The sequence below is a fragment of the Nycticebus coucang genome, chromosome 15 (genome assembly GCF_027406575.1).
Source record: "Nycticebus coucang isolate mNycCou1 chromosome 15, mNycCou1.pri, whole genome shotgun sequence".
NCBI classification, from domain to species: Eukaryota; Metazoa; Chordata; class Mammalia; order Primates; family Lorisidae; genus Nycticebus; species Nycticebus coucang.
In genome coordinates, this window is record NC_069794.1 from 74,693,131 (window position 1) to 74,704,087 (window position 10,957).

Below are 10,957 nucleotides of genomic sequence, written 5' to 3' on the forward strand. Positions count from 1 at the left end.
TTTTGTTTTGTTTTTTGATTTCAACATTTTCCCTATAGATTTTTCTTTTCCTTTTTTCTCTCTTTTCTTTCTTAATTTTTCTGGTTTAAATATAATTTCCCATTGTTGCCTTTTTCAACATTGAAACTTTATTTTTGCTAGTGTTTCTACCCTTATTATTTGTTTTTCCCCCCAATTTTATCCCATAAAGTTTTCTGTTTGCTTGTTTTGGTTTGCTTTATAGCATTTTTGTCTTTCATCTCTACTTGGTGGGGGTGGGGTACTGTGTCCAAACAGGATAGCAAAGAGCTGTTGACCTTAAGAGAACCACTCAACCCAGCACCCACAGAGGTTGGGTCAAAGTACCCTACTGTACACATACATTGCTCTGTCTCCCTCTTTCTGTGCCTCTCTTCTTTTTGCCAATATTCTCTTTTACCCACTCTCCTCTCCTTTCTCTCTCTCTTTTTCTTCTTTCCATTTTTGCTCTTCAACTTCTCATCCTTATCCCTTATCCAGGAAGGTCCTTATACCAAAAGGACTCATCAAAACCCTAGTCCAGAGGCACAGCAACTTAAAGAGCAAGAGGAAGTGAAAGGATAATTAGGGCAAGGAAACAGATAAAAGAAATCATTCATGAGGAAGAATCAGCAGAAAAATCCTGGAAACATGAAAAACCAGTCCAGAGCAGCCCCCCAAGGCAGTGTGAGGTAGCTACTGAAGAGGATTCCACTTACAAAAAAATGTTAGAAATAACAGAGACACAGGACTGCCGCCATGAAGAAATGACAGCTTGGTTGGTGCATCCTGAATCCATGTGGCTTTTGAAAACCAAATACAGACAGGAACTAAGGACATTAAGAAGATTACAGGTTTTCAGAATGTTGACAAATGAGCCATCCTTGTAGGTGGTGTAGAGAACAGTTTGAGCAGGATGCCCGTGTGACAAGAGCACAAGTGACATTTCCCAGTGTTCACCTGCCACCATCTCTGGAGGCAAACTGTTCTTGCATCCTCCACTGGTGTTTCCACCACAGCCCCCATCCTGTGCACCTCTCCCCTTATCAGGGACACCTCCAAGAGCAGTTGACAAAACTTTTCCCCTCTGTCCAAGACAGTTTGGGCCACCCCAGTGTGGCAGCAGGGTCAGTCCACATGGAGCAGAAAACAAGAGGCCAGGAGAATCATGGACTTGCAGCCTGAGCCTCCCACCCCACTGGGAGGCAGGCCATGGGGCAGGAAGGCATTGGCCAGCTCCCCAGGGGTGTTGGCCGCCTCCTCCACAGGGACCCTTGGAGCCAGCAGCTTGGAAAGCAGGCTGCTGAACCTGTTCATGGTGGTAGCCTCTGGTTCTGAGGATGGGCCTAGACTGGACACAGTGAATGTTAGCTCCTTGCAGTCCACACAGAGGCCATTGGAGGAGCATCCAAAAGCCATGTGGCTGAGGTCCAGGCCTGCCATGGAGCCCCGGCAGGCGCTTGGCATGTCTGTGACACGCCCCGGAGCCCTCCATCCAGTCCTGCAGCCACTCCAGGCGGCAGTCATAGCACCATGGGTTGCAGAAGAGGAAGAGGCGGCCCAAGAAGAAGCCAGGCCGGAAGGCAGCCCAGGCGAGCACAGAGAGGGGGTTGCTGTTGAAGTGTAGAGCGAGGAGGCCTGAGAGGTTCTGGAAGGCACCCTCCTCCACGAAGGCGATACTATTGAGGTCCAGGTAGAGCAGCTCGAGCTCGGCCAGGTCTGCGTACAGGCACTCGCCACGCGGCCCAGTGTCTTGCCACCCAGGTTGAGAGTGTGCAGGTGGCGCAGGCCTCGGAAGGTGCCGGCAGGCAGCTCAGCCAGCAGGTTGTCCTTGAGTAGAAGGAGCCCCAGGACGCTGCAGTCGCCGAAGGCGCCAGGTTTACAGCGCGGACGCGGTTGGCCTGCAGGCTGAGCGAGCGCAGGCGCCGCAGGCCCTGCAGCGATCTGGAGGCCACACCCTCCAGGCAGCTGCGCTCCAGGTGCGCGCGCGTCAGGTTGATGAGGCCACACTGCGCGCCCCACACACTGCGGAGCAGATTGTTGGAGGCGGAGGGCTTGCGCAGGGCTGGAAGCTCGGCCAGCAGGCGCTCTAGCACGCTGAGTAGGCGGCAGGCGGCCACGTCCAGGCGGCAGAGCGCCACCAAGGTGCGAGCGTGCAGGTGGCGCAGGTCCACGTTGTGCTCCAGGCGCAACTCAGCCAGGCGCGGCAGGCCGTGGAAGGCGCCGGGAGTGATGAAGCATAGATTGTTGTGGCGCAACGACAGGTATAGCAAGGGCAGCTTACCGAAGGCCCGCTCGCCCAGGAAGCGCAGGCCATTCCGGTCCAGGTCGATGGACACCGCCTTGCACGGGAACTCACCTAGCACCTGCGGGAGGCCCGCGCGGTCACAGCGCACCCAGCAGCCGCTGTCGGCACTGCTGCAGGCGCCCGTGGCCTGGGTGGTGGGCAGGCCGAGGACCACCGCTGGGAGGTAGGGGTTGGAAGTCAAGACGGGAAGGAAGAGAGAAGACAAAAAAGGAGCAACAGTCAGCCAAAGGTCACCGTCGCCCTGGATCAAATCCTCCTCTCCACCAAGTTGTCCTGCATCCTGCAGATGGCCTCTTCCCACCTCCCGGGCCTAACACGGGGCTTTCCACTTGTCCTCATCAGCAAAACCCAGCCGTAAGCTCTGCCTCTGGACCCATTCTGAACTCCATCCACTGTTTGTCCTGTGTTCCTAAGAATGCGGCCTAGATGGTTTGTTGGTTGAATACGCAGGGGGATCTCCGAGGCTGTCACCGTGACTTCTAGGCCCAATACAGTGGCTACCTGCAAAACGGGCTAGTAAGCATTTGAAATGTGGCCAGCCCTAATTGAGATGTGCTGTAAGTATAGAACACACACCAAAAAATAAGAATGAAGACAAAAATTAAGCAAGTGTGGTGGCGTGTGCCTATAGTCTCAGCTACTTTGGAGGCTGAGGTGGGAGGATCTGTTGAGCTCCGGAGTTTGAGATTAAAGTGAGCTATGATCGCACCACTGCACTCTGGCCTAGGTGACGATTTTTATAATGAGTACATGTTGGAATGATTAATTTTAACACGGCTACTTAGAAATTATAAACATGGTGGCTCAAGTTATATTTCTATTGGTGCTGCAATAGTCCCTCTCACCAGGAAAATTCAGTTCCCCCAAACCCCCATTGAGTTAATTAATCCTCAAGAGGGGAGAATTAAGAAGCAGGAGGTTGGGGATGAAAGAAAAGCCTGTCAATCTTTTTTATTTTCCTTAACAGTCACTAAAATTAAGCCAAAAGAATTAATTATGGACAGTATGCAGTTAAGTTCCATTCACCACGTTGCTCTCTGGAAACTTTTTTCCATCATCACAAGAAGGAAAGTTTCTCATAAATTAATTTTGTTCTGAGAATTTGAATGGAGGACCAGATAAAGACTTTAAAAGCCCACCCAGTATGCTTGACACCTGCAGCAAAGCAGAATATCATGGCCTGCTATCCTGTGGAAACCAGAGGGTCCTAAGCCCAGGCTTGGGGAACAGTGAAAAAGACAGCATGTAGATAGATGCACATTCAATGTTTTTAATCGTTAAGTATATGTGGTTTAAAAATGTTGAATGCTATGGATCCTAAAGAGCCTATTAAACATGTTCTAATATTCTGAAGTACCAGGGTGCTGCAGTGCAGCAGGTGTCAGCCCCTGCCTTGGGAACATGTGTAACAAATATTCTTCAAGCCTGGTGTGATGGCTCATGTCTGATCCCAGCACTCTGGGAGGCTGAGGCCAGCAGATCCCTTGAGCTCAGAAGTTCAAGACCAGGTCTCTAAAAAATAGAAAAAAACAAGCTGGGCATTGTGGTGGGTGCCTGTAGTCCCAGCTACTGAGGAGGCTGAGGCAGGAGGATGGCTTGAGCCCAGGAGTTTGAGGTCGCTGTGAGCTAGGCTGGGAAACAGAGTAAGACTCTGTCTCAAAAACCAAAACAAATACTCTTCTGTTGGCCTAGATGTTTTATTCTCAGCAAATGCATGACCAATTAGATTTCTTCACAGTGCAGGGGAGAAAATCAAGAATCACAAGAGAAAGATACATAAACTATGAAAAAACAATTACAGATGTCATTGGTAGAAGAAAGAGGTAGGAGCAATGGGAATGCCGGTGCTGGTCTTTTTTCCAGAGGGAAAAAGAAGTCTCTCCCGCCCCCTGGTGTCTGTTGGCCTTACTTGCAGTGTTGCAAAGGTTTTGAATCATTCATTAAAAGATTTTTATTATAAAAAAATTAAAAAAAAACAACAACTAACTAAATAAGAGAAAAGATTCTTGTAGCTCTTTCCTCATCCTAGAACAATTTACATCACAGTGAATGGACTTTAATTCCCCATTCTTATTTATGAAAGACATTAATTATTATAATAATAATTCAGATATCTAAGTATGAGAGATGGGAGGCCTTGTGTTTGTCGAGGGCTGCATCTCTGAGTTTACTCGGACAGAAAAACAGGGTAAATTAAGGAAGCTAAGGGCAACGTGAAGGATGCCTGGTACCAGGGAACCAAAGTGGGAGGAGAACTTCTGAAATCATTCCTGAGAGGCATGAGGACAAGGGCTGAGTGTCTATAAAATGCAGTAGAGTCTGGGAGAGTGACGACCAGTGCTGGGCAGAGATCATAGCCAGGAAGGAAAACCAGACACAGGGGAGGAAAACCAGAGGACTGCACTTGTGGGAAGCCCAAATGCAGACTAGACCTGGAAGAAGGGAAACCTGCATGGATTGATAACTTAAGTGTTGTTCCAATCTGCTTTAGATCTAAGATACACAATAGAAAGAACATCTCTCAGAACAATTATATATATGTATATATATATATATAAAATATGTGTGCATGTGTATATATGTAAAGAAAAGAACAATTATATATATAACATATATATGTAAAGAAAAGAAATCCTATTTGAGACAAGTTATCAAATAATGTGATCCAATGAGTGAAGAAATTGTTTATATGCATTTAACCTTTTCAGTTATACTACAAACTTCTGAAATTTGATGTTAATTTCTTTTTTAATCTTAAGAACATGAACAAAACCTAGACAACAGACTTTGGGAGAATATTTTTCATCTATGTGTTGTTTTTAATGAGAGGAGTAGATAGAACACATGGTGCAATGAATTTATTTGTTTACTCACCTGTTGGCTTGGAAAGCAAATGTCCATTTCCTTAAGCATCAAGGCCAAGGCCCTCAGCACTGTGCCTGGTGCACTTTGGGTCCCAGTAAATGTTTGCTTTTGCACAAATTAACTGACCAAGGTAAAATGACACACATACACATCAAGATATATTGTGGTGTATGTGGGAAACTCAAGTAGAGAGAGTTGAAAAGTCATATTGTCTCTAACGGGTGGACTGTTTAACTCTGCTAGTGTAGTGAATCAAATCCATACTGCTGTCTCTAGATGCCAGGTGCTCCGTAACTTAGCCCAAACCCATCTGAGAAGTATAGCTCTCACTGCTGCTCTGTTTATCTTCTGCCCTACTCCAGGGAGTTTTAACCCAGATTTTTAAGCATAGCACATGCCCTTCCTTCTACCTGGAATGTTCCTGGTCTGTCCCCTTTACATCTGTATTGCCAGCTACTAATTTCTCCTAAATGAAGCTTCATTGCACCTGGGTAACATTCTTTTTACTTCATCTGAAAAAAGCTTCATAAAACTTAGGTTTTATTTCACACTTGAATTAGAAATATTATGCACATGTATTATTTCATCTAGGAGAACATCTTTTTTTTCTTCTTTTTTTGAGGCACAGTCTCATTCTGTTGCTCTTGTGCTGTGATGTCATAGCTGACAGCAACCTCAAACTCCTGTGCATAAGATATCCTCTTAACTCAGCCTCCCATGTAGCTGGGACTATAGGCACCCACCACAATCCCTGGCTATTTTTTTTTTTTAAGAGATGGGGTCTTGCTCTTGCACAGGCTGGTCTGGAACTCCTGAGCTCAGGTAATCCACACACGTTGGCCTCCCAGAGTTCTTGGAATACAGCTGTGAACCACTGTGCCCAGAAGATTATGAATATCTTAAGAGAGGCACTGTATCTCATTAATTTTACTGTGACCAACAATAACCTTGTAAACATTTAGGCATACGGTAGGTATTCACTGGGAGGCAGTGCGATATAATGAAACAACATGGGTTTTGCACTCGGAGAGACATGACTCATGGCAGAAAAATGAGCATTATTGTGAAATCTTCAGAAAGGAAGGATTTTCTATCATTTAGAGCTTCCCAATACTGGAATGACCATAAATTCCCTCTCACTAGAAGAAGTAAAGCAGGAGCCAGCTGGAGACGTGGAGGAAGAGGCTTCTCCTTTTGATAGAACATCAAAGTAGAGCTCCTTTTGAGAGCATAAGTCTATGACTTGGTGCAGTGAAACACCATGACTCTAAAGCCTATAAACCATTTTAAAAATGAAAAACAATTTTCAGTGTTGCTAGGTTTAAGATTTTGATAGGGTTGGTCATCCTTTTACATAGGAACTAGCTCAGTAATTGATTATGTGCAAGTTTACTTTAGAGGAAGTTGCTCTGCTCACAGTAAGAAATGTTAAACTCATTAACTTAGTGGGAAATCCTCTAGCCATCCTCCATTGGTATGCATAGTTGGGGGAATTTGGGCAATAAAAGTTATATAATTTATTGAAAGACAGGTTTTACCATTTTCCACACCAAGTTTTCCCCATTCAACAATCAGAAAAATAGTTGCAAACATTATTTGTAACTAGGACTATTGATATCCTACCAACACAAAAGTATAAAACACACTCTCACACTCTGCTGCGGTGCTTGACACACTTAGCATTAGTGTCTTTTCTGAGAAATAATGTGACAATGCATACTTTAGTTAAAACCAATATTGCTGGAAGGTGCTTCATACTTATTTGTGGTGTTCTCCATTCCAATTAGGGAAACACAAAGGAGTATTAATTATGGATAGTGAGAGTGAAAAATGGCATACAATGTTGAAATTGCTTAAAAATAAGAAAAGATCCACAATGTGGAGAGAGGAACACAGGTCACAGTAACTCAGGGTCATGCCTTGTGCCAGCCTCTCTCCAGCCATCCATAGCTCCCAGTGAGCTTTGGCTCTGTGAGAACCAGCCTTCAATAGTGTTCTAAACCCTGCTGCCTTTGGACACCTGATGAAGCTCACCTGGTGTGTACATGGAGGGGAGTTCTTATGTCCACAAGTGAATCAAATGAAAGAGTATAAACTCAACCACTTTATCTAATCAATACATTTATCTTATATTTATTTATTTATTTTTTGAGACAGAGTTTCAAGCTGTTACCCTGGGTAGAGTGCCATGGCGTCACAGCTCACAGCAACCTCCAACTCATGGGCTTAAGCGATTCTCTTGCCTCAGCCTCCCAAGTAGCTGGGACTACAGATGCCCCCCACAACACCTGGCTATTTTTTTTTTTTTTTTTGCAGTTGCCATTGTTGTTGAGCTGGCCCAGGTGGGTTTGAGCCCGCCAGCCTGGGTGTATGTGGCCAGAGCCCTACCCACTGAGCTACAAGCACCTCCCTGATATTAGGATTTAATTGTAGGCACAGAGCCATTGAGAGTTTTAAGAATGAGGAAGAGAAAGTTCCCTTATGTCACAAAGAAAAGAAAGAGGAAGAGAAGGGCAAGAAAAAAAGAGAGGAAAGAAGGACAGAAGAAAGGAAGGAGGAAGGGAGAGCAGAAGGAAAGAAGAAGGGAGGGATGAAGGAAGAAAGAAGTAAAGAAAGAAAGGGGGAAGGTACGGAGGGAGCAAGGGAGGAGAGAAGGAGGAAGAGAAGAAGGGAAGAAAAAGTTTTAAAAAGATAAGGAAATACACTCTGTGTAACTTGTCACTACTGAGCAATTTTGAGAGTCTCTAATGGGTTTTAAAGTGGGTGTCCCTGGGCAGGGAACTTAAGATCACCTGGAAACTTGTTAGAAATATTAATTCTCAGGCCTCACCCCACCTACCCAGTGAGTCTGAAACTCTGAGGCTGGGTGAGCCCCAGCAAATCTATATTTTAACAAATCCTCCACAGGACTCGGGTACAAACTAACGTCTGCATTCTGCTGTAATGTGAAAGGAGTGGGCTTGCCAGTGAAGGAATATCCAAATATAACAAGATCCAAAAGAAGCTTATCTCTACAGTAACTTTGCTTGCTTTCTCTGTCACTCTCTGGTTTATACGATCGCATGTTTATTTGTAAGAAAATAAATAAAAAGTGCAATTTGCATCCTGGTTGTTGCACACATGCCTCACCTATTTTCCTTGTTAATTGGGAGACAGCGGGAGGTCGAAGAACGTGTTATTCGTCTATATACTCCAAAGCAGCGATTAGTGTAATGCTTTATGTTTAATAAGTATTTGTTAATGGTGAAAATAATTGTTCCTGTATAAAAAAGCAAGTTTTACATTTTGAAAGTACCAAAACAACCAGTTAGCAGTGGTGGATCTTACTGCTATGTGGGCTGTGTGTTACATTTTTCTGTGATATTAAAAACATGACAGGTGTGTTAGTATCTTAAACATAGTGGAAGTTAATTAACATAATCAAGAAAAACAATTCAAATTAAGTATCTTATTAATTTCTGATCAATATGCATCATTTTCCTATTTTAAGGAAAATTGTATTCTTAAGTCAGTCCCAGGTCCTTAACATATATCAGTAAATCATGGTTGATAATGATAATATGGATATCAACTTTATAATATCTTTAGATAAAGAAATCATTGGAAAATTTATGTCATTCATGGTAGACAAAGACAAATTTATGCTAATCAGCAAATTGGCAAATATTCGCATAATAGCCAAACTACTAAGAAGAAGTATATGTTATTACTGAAATAAGATGACTTTTGAAAATGCTAAAAAGACCATAAAATCAAACACAGATGGTTGAAAGCAATTTCCTTCATGCACACAGATTTACAGCTCAGTTGATCAATATTTGAATCAGATGTGTGGAGCTCAGTTGTGAAGCCATTTCTCTACAAACTGCAAATTAATATGAATGAGAAATCCAATGGCATTCTGAAGCAGGATTCTGTCACTATGCTGGAGTAATCATTGATTAATTTTAGATATTAATGCCATGTAATTTTTTGTCAGTGTAAGGCAATAATTGCACAGAAACAGCAAGACCTAAGTCAGGTGAGACTCTATCCTGGTAGATTTGAGAGCAAAGTTGTCAGTGGCGACTGGTTAGCAAAATGTGATTCACTCTCCAGCAATAGGCAGATGATTCTGAATGATTACCTCTCTCATAATGAATGGCTGACCTTTAGGGTTATTCGGTTTGCAGTTTGCAACCAGTCTGTTCCAACCTGGAGGCAGAGACAGAGTAGTTCATTCTGAACAAGTAATTCCATCCTAAAGTCAGGGAACAGAGCCCCCCAAACCAGCTGACACTTTCTACCAGGGGAGAGAAGAGCAGAGGAAGAAGTGACAGTGGGAGGTCCCATCCCAGCAACCTCCATGATGTCTCAGGATCTTGTCCCGAGAGGCCTGACAAAATATAGACAGCATGTTACTGAGCATAGTCCTACTGTTTACATCTGCTAGAGTGAGAACAGGATATTTTAATAACCTTGAAGTAGAGGAAATTTTCTCTTTCCTCAAGGTGTGGGGGAGCTCTTTAAGATGAGAGGATTTCAAATCCTAGTTTATGTGTCTCAGAAATGTCTAGAACAGAAAGAGGCCACATCTTGTCACCCTGGCAGAGTTTCTAAACCAGATCCCACGTCCCTTTGGGACCTCTGGCCTAGAAAGCATAGGTGGTATCAGATGAGTGGCATTGGACAAAGACAAATGCTCTCTTTCTCTCTTACACAAATCCAGGTGGGCTTCCCAGAGTTCCGTGTCTAAAACCTATTTCCTATTTTTTTATAGAGTAAAGGATAAGCATCATTATTGATGTTATTAATAATGAAAAGCTTATAAATTGCCTGCCTGTGACAGAAAATTACATCAAAATAAAAAGTACTTATGAAGTATGTCTCTACATATTTTGCCATGCCTGATACAAATTTATGATGATTAATTTTTAATTAAGAATTTGCTTCAAGGTCATTAAATAGATGTACCTATACCTGTTCAACTTTAGAAAGCGATGTCAACTTTTTTGAATCTCTAATTATGCTAATATCACCTTTTTTCTTAAAATGAAAAAACCAAAATGCTATGGTTTAGTTTATGTTAATTTCTCATGTTAAGTAGTCTTTATTAACAAAATGGTCAGACAAAATTAAGCTGGGCTCTGATGTAAATTGTTATACCTAAAAGAAAAATTCTGAAGATCTAATCTCCTTTTTGATGCATTTCTGCCACTAGGTGGCTTCTGGTATAAAGAAAGGAATAGTTAACATTCAGGAAAAATCACATTCTAATCTGAGCACTATCATCCTTTCAAGCTCTACCTCTTGTTAGAATAGGGAATTGATTCATGTCATCTCAGGCAAGTGATCAGGTGTGACGATGAATAATTTGATTACATAGAGACACTTCCAAGTGTAAACAGGTTATAAAAGAAGTGATGTCTGAGTAATAATATGTTTGAGATTTAAGCCCTGAATTTAAACTCAGGTCTTTGACTCCTCCATGTAGGGGTCTTTTTGCTGATGAACACTGTGAAATTTGATTATAATGGCTGGAGCCAATTTCCAGACTCCTCTTGGAAAAAATAACCTCTCCGAAGACAGTGAAGCAGTGCACTGTATGTCTGTTTCCTAGACCAGTGGTTAGGTAGGCTTTTTATTTTAGGATTTTAGCTCCAAGTTCTCTTCATGATATAGAACTCATGCTAAAAAGATGAAAAATTGCTGTTTGTAAAGAAGATTTCTTTGGAACATAGTCAAATAATATATTTTAAATATCTATTTTATGGTTCGTTAGTTTATTTGTTGTTTTGTGAGACAGAC

The 10,957-nt window shown here is 42.8% G+C and overlaps 1 pseudogene; it reads right to left on the minus strand.

Moving 5' to 3' along the window:
- Window positions 1-1,125: 1,125 nt before the first annotated feature.
- LOC128566480 (nyctalopin-like) lies at window positions 1,126-10,441 on the minus strand (annotated as a pseudogene).
- Between the last annotated feature and the right edge of the window lie 516 nt (window positions 10,442-10,957).